This window comes from Mustela putorius, unplaced genomic scaffold, assembly GCF_011764305.1.
Source record: "Mustela putorius furo isolate JIRA1106 unplaced genomic scaffold, ASM1176430v1.1 tig00000083_pilon_pilon_pilon, whole genome shotgun sequence".
Lineage (NCBI taxonomy): Eukaryota > Metazoa > Chordata > Mammalia > Carnivora > Mustelidae > Mustela > Mustela putorius.
Genome location: NW_025421273.1, coordinates 30226077 through 30248625, shown reverse-complemented (window position 1 = coordinate 30248625; position 22549 = coordinate 30226077). Strand labels below are relative to the sequence as shown.

General features: G+C 43.4%; 2 long non-coding RNA genes across 4 annotated transcripts; both read right to left on the bottom strand.

The window, feature by feature from the left end:
* Positions 1 to 6808: 6808 nt before the first annotated feature.
* Positions 6809 to 17978, bottom strand: LOC101689253. Of its 3 annotated transcripts, none has more exons than XR_006605855.1 (4): positions 8286 to 8378; positions 7868 to 8089; positions 7634 to 7750; positions 6809 to 7013 (listed from the first exon to the last, which is right to left on the bottom strand). It is a non-coding gene; the product is annotated as an uncharacterized LOC101689253 (long non-coding RNA). The 3 variants fall into 3 exon arrangements; XR_006605853.1 differs by lacking the exons at positions 6809 to 7013; positions 8286 to 8378 and adding exons at positions 7235 to 7522; positions 16324 to 17978; XR_006605852.1 differs by lacking the exon at positions 6809 to 7013 and adding an exon at positions 7235 to 7522.
* Positions 17979 to 18429: 451 nt separating this feature from the next.
* Positions 18430 to 19495, bottom strand: LOC106006854. The gene is made up of 3 exons (XR_001181156.2): positions 19399 to 19495; positions 18625 to 18734; positions 18430 to 18486 (listed from the first exon to the last, which is right to left on the bottom strand). It is a non-coding gene; the product is annotated as an uncharacterized LOC106006854 (long non-coding RNA).
* Between the last annotated feature and the right edge of the window lie 3054 nt (positions 19496 to 22549).

The following is a 22549-nucleotide window of genomic DNA, read 5'->3' as shown; positions in this document are numbered from 1 at the left end:
ACAAATAAAACTTAAAAAAAAAAAAAGGACAGTCTGACACTGGCATAAGGAGATATATATATCTAAATTAAACAGAATTGAGATTGGAAATAAACACATATTTATGGTCAATAGATTTTTGACAAAGATTCCAAAACGGTTCAATGGGGACAGAATAGTCTTTGGAACAAATGGTACTGGGACAATTGAATATCCCCATGTAAAAAGATGAACTTTGTACCCTACAAAAATAAAATGAATCAAAATGGACCATAGACATACATTTAAGAGCTAAAATTGTAGAACTTCTAGAAAATAGGAAGAAATACCTGTGAGCTTGGATTAGATCAGAGTTCTTTAGATGCAACACCAAAAAAATGATCCATAAAAGAAAAAATTGATAAATCAGGTTTCATCAAAATTAACGACTTCATGCTTCAAAAGATACCATTAGAAAAATGAAAGAAGTCATAGACTGGGAGAAAGTTTTCAAATTGTGTATCTGATAAAAAATTTGTATCCAGAATGAAGAACAGAATAAATAAAGAAGACAACAGCTCAATTAAAAATGGGCAAAAGATGTATCACCAAAGAAGTTATACAAATCACTGATAAGCACATAAAAAAAATGCTCAACATCATTAGTGATCAGGGAAATGCAAATTAAAACCACAATGAGACACTACTTCACACCAACTAGAATGGCTATAATCAACAAAACAAGACAATAACAAATGTTAGGAAGAACTTAGACCTCTCATAACATTGCTGGCAGTAATGCAAAATGTTTATAGCTGCTTTAGAAAACAGTTTGTTTTTTTTTAAAGGCAAATATAAAAGTATATGACATAGCCATGCCACTCCCAGGAATCTACCTGAAAGAAATGAAAACCTATCTCAAAAAAAGACTTGTTTGTAAATGGTCATAACAGCCTTATTTATAAGAGCAAATACTGAAACATCCACAAGTCCATCAGCTGATGAATGGATAAACAAAATGTTGTGGATCTATATAATGAAATATTATTCAGCAGAAAGGAAAAAAAGGAAGGGAGGAACAGAGGAAAGAAAAAGAAAGAGAGAGAAAGAGGAAGAGGAAGGAAGGAAGGGAGGGAAGAAGGCAGAGGAGGAAAGAAGGAAAAAAGGAAGGAAGGAAAGAGGGAAGGAAGGAAGGTAGGTAGGTAGGAAGGAAGAAGGAAGGGAGGGAGGAGGGAAGAAGGAATTACTGATACATGCTTGTTATGTAAATGAGCCAAATATGGTCTCTGTGTATTGGACCCTAGGTTGACTATTTCAGTAGGCTGAGACCCATTAGCCAAAAAGCCTGATGAAACCCAAATTCTTATGTATTCAATCATTCTAAAAACAGTCCGAACAAGCAGATTTTTAACAATTTAGAGCTTGTCTGCTTGGCATTGCCCACTAAATCTCATCCCATATCTGCTAGCAGTAGATAAGACCCTGAGCTGCTCCTGCCCTCCTCTCAGACCCAGACAGCACTGTTGAGAGACCTCACTGAGATTTAAAAAAAAAAAAAAAAAAAAAAAAAAGCCCCATTTCTGATTAATCTCTCTGTGGGGAGTCTCCTTACTCTCTCCCCTTTCTGGATGGTGGTCCCAGAACCATAACCCTCTGGATGGTCTCGTCCTGAAAGGGACTTACCCTCTCATGCTATACTGAGCACATCACTGCCTCTCTGGGTTATATATATATATATATATATATTATTCTTGATCACTCCAAAATCCTTTGGACCTTCCACAATGCTACCACATCGATGAACCTCAAAAACATGTAATGAAAGAAGCCAAACACAAAAGACTACATATTGTATGATTTCATTTGTGTGAAATGTTCAGAAAGGTCATATGTAGAGACAGATTAATATTTGTTTGAAGTTGTATGTGTGGGTGGGGACTGATCTTACACAGGCAAGAGGTGATGGATATGATGATTTGGGGCTATGGTTGCACAACTCTATAAATCTAAAAATCACTGAAATTAGTTACTAGTAAAATTTGTAGAATGTAAACTATATCTCATTCAGTTGTTTAAAAATTATGTTTGAGTGCTGATTTCACAAGGAGGAATCAATGTTGGGTATCGAAGCATGACAAATGCTCAGAGTTCCTCGTTTCTCAAACTGTCATTGATGTACACTGTCTTTGTTTTGAGCTAGGTGTATATAGAGGCAGGGCCACTGAGAGCAACTGTGCTCTGCCTTGTGGGCACCTGATGGGATTGCACTTTCTGGACCCCTGCAGTTTATAACACCATGTGACTTGTTCTGGCCAATCAACTGTGAGTGGAATTTCCATGCGTCATTTCTGGGCAGAGTGTTTTCCAGTGGAAGGAGCTCCAGAAGGTACTCCTCTTTAGCCTCCTAGTAAACAACAATTTCAGCGTTCCATAGGAACTGAAACTCTGGCATCCCCCAGCCAACCTGTGATGACAAGTAATTGGACAAAAATAAACCTTTACTATGTTATTCCCCTGAGATCAAGGGATTATTTGTTACCACAGCATAAGTTAGCTCATCCTGACCGATACATCTGGGCAGCCAAATTTGAATGGAGTTCATTTTTGGTCTGAATCTGAGCAATATCAAGTACCACAAAGGATTGTAGAACAATTTCATTAATCAGTCACTATGTGCCATATAGTCTGCAAGGTACCTGACATATTACTAATTCTCAATGCATCATTTCCAAGTAGAAACTACTTTTCTCACTTTATATAAGAGAGAACTGAACCTCAGCGAGTTGCAGTAACCTGAAGCAGGTGATATAAATCTGATCAGGTGCTAATATGAAACTCATTTACTCACCCAGTCACTCAATATTTGCTGTTTCTGATTGCCTGCTGTTATGCATTAAGCACCAGAAATATGATGGTGAACAAAGCAATCACAGGCCCTCCCCTCCCAGGGTTTAGACCCTTCAGAATGACTCAGCTGCCTCATCCTTACCCCTGGAGATGGTTCAGTTGTCTGAAGAGGGGCCCCTGACATCCCTGTTTCTTAAAATCTCCTAGGTGATTCTGTAGAACATACAGGATCATAATCCAGATAACCCAGGCTTTCCGGACTCCAAACCCCTACTACCCAGTTGCTCAGCACATAACCCCTTGCTGGACCAGGTTTGACTGGGCCAGAGCAATTGGCAGGTTGACAATTCTCCTCACTTCCTCTCATAGACCTAGCCATGCTCATCTTCTATTCCTTCAACCTCTCCCACTCCCCACCTGCCCATGTTACAATAGGACCTTTGAGCTGAATAAGACATTAGAAAGAATCATGGTTTTCTAACATTAAAGCTCTTAATTACTTTTTTTGAAAAAAATTTTTATGAACATACAGTATGTTGATACAGATGTTAGTAAGACCTGAATGGAATTAGAAGATGGGATCGAGGACTTTTGTCCTTCTTTTGCCCCTTACCTGCGCCATCTCTCTGGAACCCTTGGGCTCTGAAAGGCATAGTTTGAAGGCTACTGGCATAGTCCTACTCCCTCATTTGATGCCACAAAAAGATAATGGAGTTTCCCAAGTTCCCCAAAGCCACAGCTTTCTCAGTGGCAGACACAGAGGGAAGAACCTATATCTCCTTGATCTCTGCCCAGTGCTTTTGCCACCACAACCTGGAACCCTCCTGGCCATGTTAAGGGTAAAGTAAAGGTGGTATCAGTGTTGTTCTAGAACCTGAAAATATTCAACCAAAGAATAGCAGAGTATCATAAAAGGCCTCCTGGAAGAAGGAGTGGCTTAGTTGAGGTCTGAAGAATGAGTTGACCCTGGACAGGCCAAAAGAGGTGGGTAGCATTTCATCTTGAGGGAGCTGCATATGCAAAGGTCCTGAGGCAAGAGAGAGAAAGTGAAAACTTCAGCAGCTTCAAGTCTGACCAAAGGACAGGCGACAAGAGATGAGGCTGAAATAGCAACCAGAGGCCATGATCATGAAGGACAATGAACACCATGCTAAGGAGATTGGACTTGAACTTTGTCCTAAAGACAATGAGGGCCACTTGGGAAAATTATGTATTATAAAACATCGCTTTGGCTCAGTAAGAATGGTCTAAGTTGATCACAATTTGACACAGAGACTCCAATTAAGCTACTGTGATAACACATAGGAGGAAGGACAATATCGAGGTTGTGATAACTAGGCACACTGAAAGCCAATAAGGAGGTCACTGGCCAGGTCTAATGAATGATTAAGTTAGGGAGATGAGAAAAAGCAAGCACAAAGGATGACAATTGGGTTTCTCCTTTGGGCTTCTGGTGATGGGTGGTGGTGGTGGGTGGGAAGCCATTCACAAAGACAAGGAACATAGGGGAAAGGGGATCTGTCTGAGCAGGGAAGATGTGAGATCAGTTCATCAGTCAAATGTTCTTATCTGCAAATCTCAGAAAATTCAATCCCAATTGGTTGAAACAATAAGGTTATGTACTATCTCATATTAAAAAAAGCTTAGATGTAAGGCAGTTTCTGAGCTGGTTAATTCAGAAACTCAACAAATTCACTAAAGATTCATATTTTTCTGACTCTACACGATCTCCCCAGCATGTCTGTGAGCAACCCTCATGGTAGCAAAATGGCACAGCAGTCCTGAGCCTGACATCTTCACACAGTTTTTGTTCCCTAGGGCTATTGTAACATAGTGTCAACTGGATGGCTTAGGACAGCAAAGTTTACTGTTTCATAGTTCTGGAGACCAAAACTCAGAAAACCAGATGTTGGCTTGGTTGTTTCCCTCCAAGAGCTTCAGTGAAGAATCTGTGAAGCCATTCTCTTAGCTTTGGGTATTGCAAAATCCTTGGCATTTCTTGGCTGGCAGCTGCCATAACTCCAATCTCTGTCTCTGTCATTAAAGTGTGATGTCATTACACTGTACTCTCTCAGTATCTATGTCCAAATTTCCCTCTTTTTAGGGAAACTAATCATATTAGATTAGGGCCCACCCTATGCCAATTTGACCTCATCTTAACTAATTACACCTGCAATGACCCCATTTCCAAATAAGGTCACCTGCTAAAGTATCAAGGGTTAGATCTTCAACATACCTTTTAGGAATGTATAGGTCAAATAATGACCTATACCAAGTCAGAAAGGGAATGTGATGGCTAATTTTATGTGTCAGTGTGACTAAGCCACAGCATGCCCAGATATCTGGTTGAACATTATTCGGGGTATTTCTGTGAAGGTGTATTTGGATGAGATTAACATTGAAATGAATAGTTTGAGTAAAGCAGATTGTCTTCTTTAATGTGGGAGAGACTCATCTAATCAGTTGAAGGAACACAAGGCACACAAAGGCTCACCCTCTCCCCAGGTAAGAGAGAATTCTTCTCCCTGACCACCTTCAAAATGAGACATCAGCCTTTCCCCCCCTTCAGATTCAAACAGAAACAGTAGCTTTTTATTAGATCTTGGTCCTGCTGACCTTCAGACTTGAACTTCACTATCGACTCCTGGCTCTCCAAACCTCAGACTCAGACTGGAACTAAACTATATGCTCTCTTGGATCTCCAACTTGCTGACCCACCACACAGATCTCAAAACTTGCCCTTCTCCATAAACATGTGAGCCAATTCCTTATGGTAAATAGACACACACACTCACACACACACACACACACACACACACACACACACACACACATATATCGTATTGGTTCTCTGGAGAATCCTGATAACACAGGGAACCCGTTCTTCTTGGTATCTCTTCTATCCCTTTTTTAGAGTTAGGAAATCTTACTCAGAAGTCCTATTCTCACTGGCTGAATTTGGGGAATGGGGCTATCAAAATTGGCTTAGACTAATCTGAACTCCTCTGAATGACTTGGAAGAGATGTACAGACTGGAAAAATTAAGACTCCTCCAACATAGAAGAGGAGGAACGACTTGCCAGTGTCAGCTACAGCAGAAAGTAAAGGAATTCAGGAGCAGCAAGCCTTAGGTCAGGCCCCAGTCAGGCACCAGCCTCCAGGAGGCCGTGAGACACCAGTGACAATGACTTGCAGCTCTAGTCCAGCAAGCCATTATTCTTTCAGGGCCAGAACCTATCCCATCTATGAGCCCCTGGTGGAACCTATGAGTGAGAGTGGAAGAAGAATGTAGTTGTCTGGAAATGAGGAGGTGCTAAAAGCAAAGCCTTTGATACAATTTTAACAGGAATTTCTTTCCTCAGCCATGGAAATGTAGAGCCTTTCAGATTTTGCCCACTTGTGTCATTCCCAGAACTCGTTCTTACTCTTGAAATGAACTGAAAGATGTTGCTGCTCTCAGAGAGTCCTCTGAGAGGAAGTCACATTATCTGTCTCTGAGAAGTAGGCTGTGAACATCTGTGGTCATGGAAAATACTACAGAAAAATCTCCAGGGGTTGGATGCTGTGTCTTCAGAAAACCAGCTGGTCCCTTTCCCCAGGGAGCTTACAATCTATTCTGGAACCCCAAAATATGAGGCTGGAATGAAAATTGCTCCCATTTGTAAGGAGTACTTTGTAAATGCCAGGCACGGAGCTGAGGACCTCACATGTGTCCAATTCTGTACTTCTTATAACATGACAAGATATAAGCCATTATTCCCATGTTATAGAAAAAGAAATGGGAACTCAAAACCATTCCCTAACTTGTTTGAGTTGAGATGAGTGGCCGAGTTACAACTCACACTTGGCTCAGTCACACACCAAAGACTGGGTTCTTGCCCCTAAGACATAGGACAAATGATATGTCTCGGATTCTGAGAAAAAGAGAAATTTTTGTGGGAGGGGTAGAGGTAAAGAGCAAAGATCTCCTGAAGGAGAGTAGTTTAAGGACACTCACCTTGAACAATGAATAGAATTTATTATAAGCTTTTCTTTCTTTCTTTTTTTTTTTCCAAAGTGAGACAGCAAAACACAGCAGGGAAAAATGAATTTTCCAAGGTCATGCCACAAGTCACTAGCCAAGCCTGGCCTGTCACTCCAAGTTCTGAATTCCCAGCTCACTGAATTCAGCAACTGAAGCATGGGTGGTGGGACTATGTCAAATTTGTCTGGAATAAAACACATACCCTACAATGTTTCCCCTCTCCTCCTTTCCCCACAGCGCCCCTCTCTCCCTCTGCAAACAGCCCTCTTCCCGTCCCCCCACCAATCCATAAAGCGTCCCAGGAAATGCCAGGATCTGAACACCATATTGGCCATGAGGGACTCGGTCAACTTCTTTGCCTTTTGGCTGTTCTAAACAAACAAAGGGCAGTGCACAAGTTATTAGTAAATACCAAGGCTTAGTTTATTGTATAAAACTTCAATCCAACAAATAAATGAGCCATCAAGTTTGAATTTATGTAGCATTCAGAACACATTAAAGCCATCTGACCATGACAAAGGCCTTTCCTGCTTTGAATGATGAAGCCAGCATTGCAAATACCCTTCGGATGAGACATTAAGCGAGGTCCTTTCAGTTTGTCTCTGGGGACTGTCAAGGTGGAAGGTAAAGGTTCTGGCACTTTTCTAAAGAATTCTTTTGGGAAAATCCCATCTTGGCTAACATCTCCTTTCTCTTAAAATTTAAAAAAAAAAAAAAAAAGGTTTGTGAGCCCATAACGGTAAGAACAATTACAGTCACTCAGCTAGGGGTCATCTAGCCGACCGCCCCAAGTTCCTTACTTACCTTGAGCGACTCCCAGGAGACATCAAGGAACACACAACCTCTCATTAAAGGATCCTGGCAGCTGATCACAGGAGGTTCCAGATGCTATTGTGGCCTGTCTCAGAGCAGTTTCTCCATCTGCAAATTGGAGACAAGCAAATGAGATGATACAAGAGCATTTTATCAATTCCAAAGCCCAGTTCAAATGAAGGTGTTAGTTGTTAACAATATATAAGAGAAACATTTCGGCCCCACCTTCACATTCCAGTGTAGTTTCTCTCCCTTTAGTTGTAGGCAGTGGAAAGTTTCTCATTGCAACTGGCATTCCTGCTTTTGCAGGGAGCTCCTGGGGTCTGCAGCTGCTATTAATGATTGGGGTTCAGTCGCTGGCATGGAGCTCCATCTGGCCAAGGACAGAGCCTCTCCGGCAGCAGGCGGTGTTCAGGCAAACAGTGCCTGGAGATGTATGTAGAGAACCTAGGAGAAATTACATTTGGGTGATCTTCTTCCCATCACACCCCCAAGTCCAGCCCAAAGGAAGATCAAAGACAGTATTAAAAGTGCCCTAAAAAGGGCACTCCAAACAGTGCCCTAAAAAGGTTGAAGTCCAATAAATCTGGGCGAGAGTGTTTGGAAAGGGAATATTCATTCAGCAAGTTGATCAGACACCCACCAAGTGCAGTCACCATGTTGGCTGCTGATGAGTAAGACACAGGACCCGCTCGCTCTCTGCAGAGAGTCAGACGTAAACAGACTTACTCAGAAGTAGATAGGCTCTGGCTGCAAGTAGCAACCAACCAGCTGTGCCTTGCAGAGCCCAGATGCACTCCCTTCATTTCAGGGCCCTTAGGGTTAGGACTGATGGGCATATGTAAGAGTTCCACGTCTTTTTAGCGCCTCTTTCTTTCACTTCCACAGGGATCTGGGTCATTAACTTCCTCAGTCTCATGTTGGGGTGGTTGATCTCAGCAGAGACACCATAAGGTGCATCCTGTGCAAATTCTCTACTAGAAGGCATACTGGGTGAGAAGAGTGCTGACAGCAACCACGGGCTCAAAGAGGACAAAGGAGACAAAGGGATCAAGCAGAAAAAATGCAGTCCTTGGTCTAGATGTCTGAACTTTTGTATAAGAGCCGGAAATAATTACAAATACCTGTGAAATTCTCATGCTAGACTCTGAATCCCACTCAGTTGTCACCACAACCCCAGGAAAGAAATGTTCACTGCCCCCCATCAGTAAATACGTTTTCCAAAATTCATAGCTAGTAAAGTCAGGATTTGGACTCAGACCTAGACAACTTCCAATCTAGACTCTGGGTTGGACTCGACACTGCCCCCGCCCAAGCCCTTGTTAAAGGCTTGATCTTTTGAAAATATGCTTTGAAGATTAACGTTCAGATGAGATGATGGGTATAAGGCACCCAAAGTAATACCTGGAACCTAGTACGTGGTGAATATATGCCAGCTACTTTGCATCCTACTGTTATTATCACGCCGTGGAGGGAGCTCAGAGACCAGAATCCAGCTCTGACAGAAGGTGCTGAAGCAGCAGGGGACGTCAGGCAAATTATCAGTGTATTCAGGGCAGGACCCAGATCGTAAAAGAAAAGACAGAACCAGGTGAGTATTGGAAGGCGGATCTTTGTGCTAAGCAACAAGGCTACAGAGTATGTGTGTCAGTTGGTCCAACAGTCCATCCATCCAACAGAATTTTTCCAAGCACATCTCATGGGCCTGGCAGTGAGGATGACGTGATGAACAAAACAAGCATAGCTCTGACCCCGTGAAGCTCATAGGTAGGGAGAATGGACCACAGTAAACATGTCATGACACACTGAGGAAAGCATCATGAATGAGATGTGCAGGGAGCTCTCCTAGGGAACCCTGGAGGAGAAAACCTACTGAGAATATCAAGGAAGTTCTGTCCGAAGAGGTGAGGTGACACTTAAAACAGACGAGAAACATAAGAAGCCAGCCCAGGGAAGGAGGTAAGCAGAGCAAAGGGAGACCGGTCCTGCACAGAGCTGCCCAGTGGGTCCGCTGATAGCCAGTCTTGTTGGCACAAGAGCTCACTTTCAAGCCCTCAATTCATGAGAGAGTGTAAGGTGGTGAATGTCTCTCCCCGCATCACTGATTTGGAGACTGGGGCCCTGGGATCCTAAAGGAGCCAGGAGAAGCTAGGATATAAAAAAACGAGGACACCAGTAGGGACCCAAGCGTCGTCATCCAGATTCTCTCCAAATTCCTCCTGAGATGCCTTGAAGGAAGGTGTTGGTCTGGGGAACCTGATGGGGACAGGCCACCCAGTGAACTCTAGTCAGTCTGTTTTCCAAAGCCCCAAAAAGAGCACTACTGCTATTTACATTTCAATGTAAATCAAGCTGCCTTCAACCAGCAAGGCTGTGTAAACTTGCGTTTAATGTCAGGTTTATATTAATATTTGCATTAACAAGATTGATCGTTTACATAACAATGCATATGTACCGGCTGGGCTAGGTTTGGGTTTACACACATTTGCATAATGTTTACAGATTGATTGATTAGACAAACTGTGCATAAATCCAAGTAAACTACTCATTGTTTGTTTATTTTTTCTATTGGGGCTAGGTAGCCTATATCTTAATAAGTGGGCTAAACTGAGCCTCAGTCCTCTACTATAACCTTCACAGAAGACTTAATAGTTTATAAAAGTAATTTTCACTGAAAAAGAGAGAGATGAAATCATTGGGGCTATTTTCTCCTTTAATCTCCTGCATTGGAGTGGCTAAGGAGGACCCTAACTGTAAACTATGCTCTAACAGAGATAAAACCCGGGCCGTAGGTTTAAAAAAATAAAAATAAAATAAAATGGGATTCAAGACCCCTTCTGCCTTTGCAAGGGCAGGAAGGTTTCTTAGAGATGGTCAGGTGTGGCAGGGGCCTTGATGGGGCGCCTACACCAAGGGTCTGGAGAAGCCAGGGATGATTGCCACTTCCTTGTATACCTTGACCATCTCCATCTGGCTGAAGAATGATCTGGATACTTAGTCCCCAAGCCCAAGCAGAGGAAAGCCTAGAAGCAGATAGTAGAAGAGACTGTAAAAGAGAAAGGTACCACGCAGAAAGAAATTAAAATCCACTAATTTTTTAAATGTCTTTTTTTTATTTTTCATGGACCTTCTCATGGAAAGTTCTGTTAATCACTTCCTCCACATTTGTGGCACAGAGTCTGCTGGGATCCATGCACAGCTCTGATCTGCATTCCAGTTCACTCCCACTGCACAAGGGGCACCGTACCACTCAACTGCGCCCAACAGATCTTTGGAAATCATGGAAATAAACAAAGGCCAACCAAGTGAGAATAAGCAAAGGCTATTTATTCCAAGTTTGCTATTAACAAAGGAGTCAGCCACTGTCACTTGCATTCTGGCAGAGACACAAAGACAGGCAGAGGAGTGGGAATGTTTCATCATGGGAAGGGGAAAGGTTTCATGTATGTCCTTATTGGAGGCTGTTGGCCAAAGCTGGAGGTAGGCTAACTTAAAGCAAAGCATCCCTATGTGATGGGTTTGGCTTTCTCTGACTGGTATCTTAAGTTTAAGTGGGGACAAATATTAGAGAAGCTATCAGTTATTAACAAAGCCCAGGCTGTTTTGGGTCAGAAGCTACTGTTTAGCTTCTGGATCAGTTAGAAGCCTGACTTCCTGCAGGAATGACCCAGCAGGCTGGCTTCTGGGGCTGGTGATTAGAGATAAGGGTTTGGTTTCTTGGGCAGGCGGCTGCAAGTTGTGGGTCAGAGCTCTATTTTTATATAAGGTCCAGCCACTGTCTGTATATTCAATCCCCAGATACGGGTACTTTATAAAATAAATAGTGTTTTCTGTGTGTATGTGTTTTTAACTTACAAAAGAGAGTTGTGCATAAATCTCTTGGTGTTCTTACTTTTCACATGCGATACTACATGCAATACTGTGAGTCAAGGGTATATCTGGGCTGTTGTATGTGTGCAGGACATTTCACCTATGGCTGAATATGCTCCATTGTATACATCCATTAGTATGCACCTTCCACTTTTCTATCAAGTTGCCTCGAGTATCCACCAACACTGCCAACATTGAGATCAAGAGCCTCGTATGTGGGGACACCTGGGTGGCTCAGTCGGTTAAGTGTCTGCCTTCGGCGCAGATCATGATCTCATGGTCCTGGGATCAAGCCCTGCATCAGGCTCCCTGCTCAGCAGGGAACCTGCTTATCCCTCTCCTTCCCTCCCCCCACCCCCACTTACACTCTATCTCTATCTCTCTCTGTCAAATAAATAGGTAAAACCTTTAAAAAAAAAAAAACATAGATCTTCATATGTGTTCACTTAGGAAACAATATGCCAGACTCCCCTGTTCCTACACTCAGTGTAGGAGAACTGAGTCATAAGACACGTGCTCCTTTGTTTCTGTATCACTGGACTCTTCTCAGATGGTTATAAAAGTTTATATCTTGTCAATGATGCGTGAGGGTTCTCCTTTTCCCACATCCTTGACAACACTTGGTGGTAATAGGCTTTTTATTTATGGAAAATGGGAGGGTGCACAGTAGTCTCTATTCCACTGATGTTTTAATCTTCGGATTATTTATTTCAGAGAGGTTGAGTCTCTCATTATATGCTTATGACACATTCAAGATTTTCCCTTCTGGGAGCTGTCTGTATTTTTTACCCATATACTACTGGTTTCCCTGTCTTTTTCTTATTGATTTACAGAAGCTCCTTGTATGTTCTAGATGTTAAACGCTTGCTGGTTTTGGAAGTTGCAGAAGTTTTCTCTCAGCCTGTCCCCTTCTTAAAGTCTAGTGAGCTTTACTGAATAAAACTTCTGAATTTTAATGCAGACAGATTCATCAATTCTTTGTGTGTTAGGGGGCCACTATAAGAAGTTCTTCCCTAGGCTAAAAGAACACAAAAATAATCTTCCCCAATTCTATCAGCTCTGTGAAAGAGGTTTTTGACCCGGAGGGCATTAACCTAAAATTCAAAGTGTCAGTGAACTTGGAATAAACTAAGTATATCTTCACCTTATGTGACAGTTGTTTTGGATACCTCAAAATTTTGCTTATGCTCATCACTATTTCAAAATTGCCACAGTTATTAGATTTACTACTGGAGCTTATAAGTTAATGCTTTCATAAAGAAGCATACATTTTATTCCACAAGTTTTTAAATGTCTGCATTTCTACAAAATTGGTTTCCTTAGTAATTCTGTCTAGTTCCCTATATGTATTTAAAAACATTCCAAGGAGTCCATCGGTTTCCTCAGATTAACAAAAGGGTCAATGTTAAGAACCCTACTTCATCAGCTTACCTTGCATATTCAGGTCTTAATCTTCATAATATAATGTGAATCTGATTCCTACCTCACACCATACGCCAACACTATAGGCAGAGCAATCCTTCTCTTCCAAGCTGATTTTTGGTGCCCACTTTATTATGAAAATTTTCCTTATATACCTAAGTCTGTTCTTGAGCTTCTGCTATCAAGCTTTGCCCAATCCAGGCTAAGATTCTGAAATATACAGTGGAAGGAAGGGTGGATGGAGTAAGAGTACTGACTCCTACTCCTACTCCATCCACTCTTCCACAAAGAGTCAGCTTTTGGAGACGTGTTTGATTTCAGCTATTTTATTATTTTATGTTCATTTTCATCATGTTCGTTTTTATTATTTATGTTCATTTTCCTCTGTTTTTTAATATGAATTAAAGAAAAACATTTTAAAAATATTATTATTTAAAAATGCGTGGTTTAGGATTGTTGGTGTTCGAATGAGAAAGCCTGAGCTCTCTTCCATTCTAATACCAGTAGTTGGCCAAATTTTTTTTGTAAAGAATCAGGTAGTAAATATTTTGGGTTTGGCAAGGCTAAAGTACTCAACTCTGTCCTGGCAGCATGAAACCAGCCATAAACGATATGGAAGCAAATAAGCATGGCTGTGTTCTAATAAAACTTTATTTATAAAAACAAGCTGGCTGGAGTTGGCCGACTAGTCACGGTTTACCAAACTCTACAATACCTGTAGTATTTCCCTCCCCACATAAGGCAGCAATGGTCTTTATTGTGAAACTCATCAAATAAATTATTATTTTTTTTATAAAGGATCCAGATCTGTGGAGTTGGGCATCAGAGGTGTTTATTTGCTATCCCAGTATTATTTATACTATGTGATATAATAAAAGGTTGTAATGGTAAATCCAGATAATAGAATATTATGTAACCATTTCAAAATGTTTATGGAAATCTTTCATGATATATGCAAATATGCATAAACTACAAAATAGGACAAAAATAATACTATAAGATATAAATTATGTTCAAAGATGCATAGAGAAAAAGCTAGAAGAAAAAATGTCAGTGACAAGATTAGGAGCACGAAATTACAGGTGGTTTTGATTTTCTTCTGAATACTGTCAGTATATTTTCTGATTTCTATAGTGAAGCTGTATTATATCTAACATAAAAAAAAAATTCTCTAAGAAACTTTAATGGTTGCTATCCAAAATACAGTCTGGGTAAATTCCCTCACTGTGAGAGAGCACTGAGCAGATGACCAATAGAAAAACCTTTTTAATAATAACCTGATAATTCAGAATGTACCAACTCAAACCAAGTCAACTGTAACTTTTCCTTTATGTTGAGAAAGCAAGTAATGGACCAATATTTTAGAAAACATTGAATGTATTCATCTTGTAGACTCTCATCAGAGCAACAAAGGGTATGCTAAGAGTTTTCCAAGGATTCTCTCAATTAACCTTTCCAGCAGCCCTCAAAGACGGGTTTTGCTATCATCATCAGCCTCATCATCATCTTTATTTCCATTTCAATCCTGAAGAACATGATGTTTATCCCACCGAAATATTTTATCCAAGCTCTGTGTATCTAGCAAGTACTGGAGGTGGGATACAAATCCTGGGAGATCCGAGACCACCCGAGCACTGGAGAAAGCCAACTTTCCCCTAGCACTTCAGAAATAACTACTCAAAGAAGTTTGGTGTTTCCATCCATTGAGGTGCTGGTTTCAAGTGGATATTAATTATTCACTAAAGCAGCTTCCAGCAGGACCTCTATTTATCCAAGCTTGGTCTAGTTGTTCTCTTTATTTTCTGACCTCTGGAAGGGCTTCATTTCTTTAAAAATACCCACCAGTCAGACCTTTCAGTGGCTTGGGCAGGAAAGCCTCCCCACTTCTTTCTGGCTCCCTCCTTTGTGACCCTGGTGGTGCCGAATCACAGAGCCTCTGTTTTCCTAAGATGTATCCCAGTGGAGGCCATGGCCAGACTTTGACTTTGGATGGCTTCCGGGGGAAGGCACCTGCTATCCCTTCAGTACTGTGCCCCTCCCCCCACTTATACTTGCTCCACACTGATTTTGCTGGTGTTGCTACAACAGCCCATCTCACTCTCACCTCAGCATATTTGCATTTAATGTCCCCTTAGCCTCGAACAGCTGTCCCCCAAATCTTCTAGTGGCTGACTTCTCATCCTCAGGTTTTGGCACTAATGTTCCCACTCCAGGGGAGCCTCCATGTACCCATATCTAATATCCCTCTCCCTTCCTTGGTTCAGCATTTGCCATCTCTATCCCGTGGCTTGATGAATTATTTTCTTCATGGCACTTTACACTGTCTATACCCATCTCACTGATTTTTAAATGCTTGTTGTTTGTGTCCTCCATTGGAGTATTAGATCTATGTGGATAGAAACTCTGTTTGGTTTCTTCATTGCTACAATCCCTGTTCCTGGCCCCTAGTAGGTCCTCAGTAAAGAGGGGTTGAATAAATTATCCCACTTATTCTTTCCAGCAACCCATAAGGGACATCCTGCACTATGCTTGAGGGCACTTGGGCTCAGAAAAGTTAGAATAATTTGCCCAAGTCGCACACCTAAAAACCAGAGTAGCAGGGCCACAAGAGGGTTGCACTGGGGGACATAGTGGACAACATGGCCAGGCTCTGCAGTATCAAAAGAATGGTGTGCCCCCTGGTTGCTCTGGGGAGGCATGATTGGCTTATTTTAATAATTTTGCATGCTAGTCAAGAACTGAAACCCGGTGCTCAGGGATACACCTGGTTCTTTTAATAAGGAAGGTTGTTTTTCCAGGGGACCTTATCTGCAGGAGCAGAAGGAGAAGGAGAATTGGGGGTGAGAGCATTGGAGGCCCTCGCAATTCCACCGGATGTCAAGACAGCACATAAGACTGGACCTTAACGTTAGGCTTTGTACTGCATCCATGTCACAGACTATGTTAATGATAAGAGAGAAAAGAAGAGGATTGGCAGCAAGGAGGTGAAGTAGAAGTCATCACTGATTAAGGCAGCCCCATGTTAAAGAGTTTCCGCAGGCTGCCCCTGAGTGCTGTGCACGATCCTTCCCCAAATGCTCTGCAATCTTCAGAAGATTCTTTCTTATCTCAGGATACACTGAAAAATTGACAACGCTGGTCTTTCTGGAAAGAACCTCAAGGGCAATATTTTAGGGCATTGGAGCTCATGAAGATGATGGCCATTGGCAGACCCATTCCTGGAGCCCATTCAACACTTACCCATTATGCCCATGGCTCTTGATAGTGTGATTTTAAACACCCATAAAAATCAAGCTTTATTGATGGGTAAAACATAATATCTCCTTGGAAGTGGGCCCTGTTTTGATGCAAATACAGTATACGCAATGTTCCAACTATAGATAACTTACCCGGGAGTCCTCTGGGGCTATCACAGCCTCAAACACAAACTCATTCAAAACTGCATGATCGGCATCTACGTCGTGTCACTCCTGCCTGCATTTTCAGATGCTTGGATGGGACAAATATTAGATTCTCTTCAGGATGTGGGATGCAGAGATACGAGCAATTCTTCTCCTTTATGCCTGTGGTGCTGTTTGTTGCTGCTTCTTATCTTCATTTCTCTGAGAGTGAATTCTTTCTAGACCTGAACATCTCCACACAGAAAAGAGGAGGTGAGTGACGAGGTTGATAGTTCCCTGACCCGCTGGGCAAAACATGCAACCTTCTCATATGTGTCCCTTCCAGGGTTGTCTCCCACAAGCCTTTCCCTCCTACCTAACATGTATGTGAGTGCACACGCACGCACAGAGAGTTGTATGCTAACACAGCAGACTGCCAGGTGGTAGGTGGGTCCAGCCTACCTTTGGCCACTTGCCACCTCTCCCTTTCACTCCTGAGGGAGAGAACAGGCGTTACAACACCTTCATCTCCCGACAGCACTTCTAGAACATTGTTCCTACCTGTGCTCTTCTGCCTCCCATTCCTACCCTCTTCCACTGGCTGATCCATAGCCTGCCTTAGGATCTCATTCCTCACAGGGGTACGTACTTAAATTAGAACCTTATATTTCCCATTCTATAATCCTCCAGGTCCAGGGTCTGCCCCAGGGTGGGTCGTACAGCCTGTTTAGCTGCCCCGTGTGACCTGATCAGAGTCAGCAGGGTCGAGACCACAGCAGCAGCTAGGACGATCCCACCTATCACTTCCTCCTCCTGAGCTCTTCTCCCTCTTCAGCCCTGTCTCCTCCATCTTGGTTCAGACCAGCATGGATGCCCCATGAGCTATAACAGCAGCCCTTTAAATGACCTTGTCTCCAGGCTTGCCACCGCCAGACCTGGTCTGGTGACATGGCCCCATCCTTGCCCTTGGGCTTCTTTCCTGGGCTCTGCTCTAAACAGGGTCTGTCTCTGCCCTCCTTTCTCCGAAGCCTTCCTCAGAGTCTGCAGGCCAACGGGATGTTCCCACTAAAGCCCATGTCCCCCATTCCTTCCGTTACCCTCCTCTCCAAAACACAAATTCCAGATTGCCACCTGGATGCCCAGGACCCTGCATTCCTTCTTCATTCACTTTCCAGACCTGCTAAATGTTTCGCATCAGCAGATAAGGCACTGGGCTTTTCCATGATCTCTTTACTCTCTCATCCTCTTCTTCCCCGCTGCATCTTGCGGGCCAAGACTTGTCATCCACTGGTGTCTCCCCAGCTTCCCGGATGGGGCTTCACACAGAGCGAGCTCTTGGGGAACATGCAGGGGAGGGGAGGAAGCAGGAAGGGGCCACAAGAGCTGGATTCTCTGCCTACAGGATCGATAGCACCGAGTGTCTGAGCCACCCCAGTCCACAGACCCCAGGGATCCAAGGAGATTCTGTTCTGATCGTGTAGAGTGGGGGTGGCTGTGGGGAGAAGAGGAATGAGTAGGATAAAGAGCATATAATAAGTACCAAGAAATGTTTATATGGAGAGAAGAGTGAGAGAAATCCCTCACTAGAAGTTGCTGTAGAATCAGAAGCTTCAGACCCCACACAGGCTCTGCCTTGAAGCCATCAAAGGTGACCTAAACTAAGCTTAAACTTCTCAGCTCTGCCTTTGCAGCATAAGAGTGGCCACAGACAATGCATGACTGAGTGGAAGCAATTGTGTTCCAATAAAACTTTATGAGATCGGACAGTGGGCCAAATTTGGTCCACTGGCCATAGTTTGCCAACCCCTGATCTCAGTGATTTCAAGCATTAGCAGAACTTATCTGAAAAAAAGTCGGGGGATATAATATCCACTTTTAAACAGCTGAAGAGAGGTTATATGAAATTATCTTGAAAATTATAATGAACTTCAACACTAAGGGAGTGTACATTAGTAGTGGCAGCAGTAATGTTAATATGATAGTTAGTCCCATTAATGAAACATATTTATGGGGCACCTGAGTGGCTCAGTCATAAAGCTTCTGCCTTCGGCTCTGGTCAGAATCCCAGGGTCCTGGGATCTAGCCCTGCATTGGGCTCCTTGCTTGGCGGCAAGTCTGCTTCTCCCTCTCCCACTCCCCCTGCTTGTGTTCCTTCTCTTGCTGTATCTCTCTCTGTCAAATAAATAAACAAAATCTTTTTTTAAAAACTGAAGCACATTTGTTAAGTACCCACTGTCTACTAGGTGCATCGCATTCACTATTTTACTCAGTCCTCACAAAGCTTTTGCAAAGAAAGAAGCAGTTACTCACCAATGGACTGATGGGGAAACTGAGGCTCAGAAATTTGCTCACACATTACAGAGTGTTAGAGGCGGGACTGACTTCTAGTGAATAGCAGTTTCCAGGTCCAAAACAGTAGCCTCAAAAAAAGAAATGTTAAGTGTGTGAGGGGTGTAAATTTTAGATTAATAGATGAATAAATGTCTGCACACAGACTGTCCCCTGTTAGAGGGCAGGACCAGATAAGTGCCCCCTGGCTTTACACAATTACCCTGTGCTTGCCCTGGCATCTGGGGCTGGATGCTCTTCCCTGGAAGAGAGAAGCTTTGCCTGGGCAGGGTCCCAGATTTAAATCCTAAACAAGGCACGCCACCTATGGCAGACTCTGCCAGCGGCGGAGGGCAGTCCTTCTCTGCGAGGGATTTCCTGATCACAAGGCAGGCCTCCAGAACTTTCTGGGCCTGCCCCAAGCCAGGCCTGCCACAGCCCCGAGGGGAGGTGCGAGCAGCCGGCGCCACTTGAACACCGAGTCCCCTGCATGGAGGAGGCCAGATTTAGCAATCTGTCACACACAGCCCGCCTCATCGGGACACCAGGCTCGGAGAGGCAGGCAACGCAGGCAGGCAGAAAAGCATCTGTCGGCATGCCACGCAGACAGGGATTAGAGAGAATGGGGGAGGATAATTATGGCATTTGCTTTCCTATAAAGTGCCCGTCAGGAGGAAAGGATTAAGCTAATTGAAGAAATCTCCAGCACTTACGTCAAAGGTGGCTGCAAAGCGATTGCTTTAGCTCGCATCTCACCTGCTTCTCAGAGCCAGCTCGAGGAGCCTACCCACATCTCCACTTTGTCCCCAGCAACTCTTTGCAGAAATAGTTTGAGTTGGCGTTAGCCATTCTGCAAAAGAGAGAAGAGCTAAAAATAAGCACATATGAAGGAGGATCCCTGCCTTTTTTTTTTTCTTCCAAAGCTCACATCAAGTTCCCAGAGAAAGATGGAGAGCCGACTTTCCTGAGGTTTTTACATATCTGTGGACATGAGAGAGGGGGCAGAAATGGCACTGAGTATGTGTGCCACGCAGGGACAGGTGGCGGCCTCTCTCAAACTCCATCTCCTTTCCATCTCTCTGGAACATTGGCTTGTGCTCCTAAGGGCCATGTTGCAGGCAAAGAGAAAGCCCAAACTCTGGGATGATTTATCATCAGTCTCTGCCACGCTTCACCTCAGGTCCCAAACCTCCAAACCCAGAACCAACTGGAAAGGGACAGGCTTTTGTTTTCTGTCACACAAATGCAACTTGGTCTTTGAGTTATCAGGTGACAGATTCTGGAATTTGGAAAAGGGGGAAACAGAAGTTTCCTGTTTCTGTTAGTTCAATGTATTTGACTTTAACAACCACAAATAATAGTTGACAAGTGAACTGCTCTTTCCCGATGAGTAAAATATCACATCTGAAAAATGCAGCCAGTTGCCTAATTTTGCCCTGATGCATTCTTGGACTACCTTAAAAAATTGATGACTAGATGAATCCAGAAATGTTTGAGTGCCGAGCACTGGAAACCTGGCTCCATTCCCTGTCACTGCCTAGCTTTCTGACCTTGGGTCACTTATTTCAACTTGCTTTGGTTTCTTCATTTGTGAGATGGGGGAATAACGCTCAACGTCTTGAGTCCTTGCGAAGGTTATAGGAACTGCCTAGAGAAGATAGGAAACACTCAAGAATGGCAGCTGTCCTCATCGTCATACCTGTCAAAAAGGCATAACTATGGTTTTGTGTTCAGGTTCTCCAGAGAAAGAGGACCAATAAGATGTAAATATGTATATACATAGTAAATGTAAATATCAACATGCAAATAAGCATGTGTACATGTGGCTGTGTATAGAGAGAGGGTGGGGAGTGGCTTTTTAATAAATTGGCTCATGCAGGGGTACTTGGGTGGCTCAATCAGTTAAGCATCTGCCTTTGGCTTAGGTCCTGATCCTGGGGTCCTGGGACCAAGCCCCGGGTCGAGGTCCCCGCTCCACAAGGAGCCTGCTACTCCCTCTTCCTCTGCTGCTCCCCATCCCTGCTTGTGCATGCTCGCTTTCTCTCAAATAAATAAATAAAATCCTTAAAAAAAAAAAAGAAAGAAAAAATTTGGCTCGTACAATTGTGGGGGCTGACAAGTCCAAAATTTGCAGGGCTGGCTGTCAGGTTGGAAATTCCGGCAGGAATTAAAATTGCAGTCTTGAGTCTAAAGGAGTCTTAAGTCCAAGGGGAGGTGGGAGGCAGAATTTCTTCATCTCCGGGGACCTTGGCTTTTTCTCTTAAGGCTTGAACTGGTGGGCAGAGGCCCACCCAGATTTGGGAGGGTAATCTGCTTTACTCAAAGTCTACTGATCTGAATATCACATTTTTAACAAATGCCTTCCCAGCAGCACAGAGATTGGAATCTGACCAAACAACGAGGCACCATGGCCAAGCCAGTTCAACACATGAGACTCTCCCAGGCATGGTCTCTCTTATTCCAGGGGAAACTGTACCTGAACAGGAGGTGAGAATGGAACGAATGAACTTTAGGGTAACAACACACCAATAAAAAGCACACTAGCAACGCAAAAGCTGATGGTGAAGTTTTCCAAAGAATGACTGCAACACAACTGATGCCTACTTCGTCCCCTCGGCCCATCCAAGTCACAAGGGAAGACGCCATGATATGATGGAAAGCACTGGACGGTTAGTGCTAGCATCCCAGGTTCTAGATCCTTCTGCCCCTTGGTGAGTATGTGGTTTGCCGGCGGCTCGCTGAATATCTAAGCCTCCTCAGTTCCCAGTCATAACAAACACATCTGTCCTGCCTGCTGCAGGGGGAGAGTTGTGGGAATAAAGTGAGGCAACCATTGGCAAGGCTTTTCAAGGAAATTGCTAAGTGTCCTCATAGAAGGCCTTATCCTACAAGGAACGTCATGCTCTGATTCATACTAAAGCAAATAAAAAGCAACTCAATTGGGTCATAGGTGTGACCTGACTTGGGTATTTTGGCGACAGAATCATGAATGTTTTCAATTAAAATTGTCTCACCTTCCTGGGATCTTGAATGGCTTTTTGGATGTGAATTCGATGACCGAGTTGTCTGAACACGTATTCTTTTTCCCCTCTGTCAGTACATTTTTCACTGCATTTGATCAGGGCTCAAAGCGGCAGGTCCAACACATATTTGTTATGGATAATTCACTCATTGCAAAGATATTTCTGGAGCCCTCACCATGTGCTGCCCTGGGCCCTGGATGGACGGTGATGTGACTTTGAGTCATGAGCCCGGTCATGGCACAGGGTCAGCGCTGGAAAAATGCCAGCCATTTACTATTCGTTCACATGCAATTATGCGACCATATGTGAAAAAGAAAGACAGGATTCATGCTTTAAACTAAGGATAAGGCTGAGCCAACATGCCTTCCAACCTCTGCAGCTTTTTCAAAGCTGCCAGACCTATAGCTCTGCATCCATTCAATATCACTCGGAAGTCAGGGCACTGAAAGCCCAGAAGAGTGAAGCAATTGTTCTTTGGAAAACTTCACCATCAGAGGAAATTGTCCTGCGTTATCTCTTAGAACACTTCACACTTCATTGGGAAGCTATAAAAACAATTACCAGGTCATTAGTAAAGGTTATTGTTTTTTTTTTTAAGATCTAAAAGCATCTCTTGCAGAATGACCTTAGCCAGCATTTCAGCGAGAGACCGTTGCTGTAGTGCGAAGAGGGAGAGGTGTGGAGTGGAAACTGGGGTACCCTGCACTGGGTGCTGAAGCTTCTCTGAACCTCAGTTTACCCAACTCTGTGCTAAAAGCTAGGAGTCCCTGACCCAGGGGCTGTGTGTGAGGCAGAAATAGAATAGCTTCGGGAATAACACTTACACCACCCCTGGGGACTTGGAAGGTACTCTGTGAATGAAATTCCTTACACTCCCAGCTCCA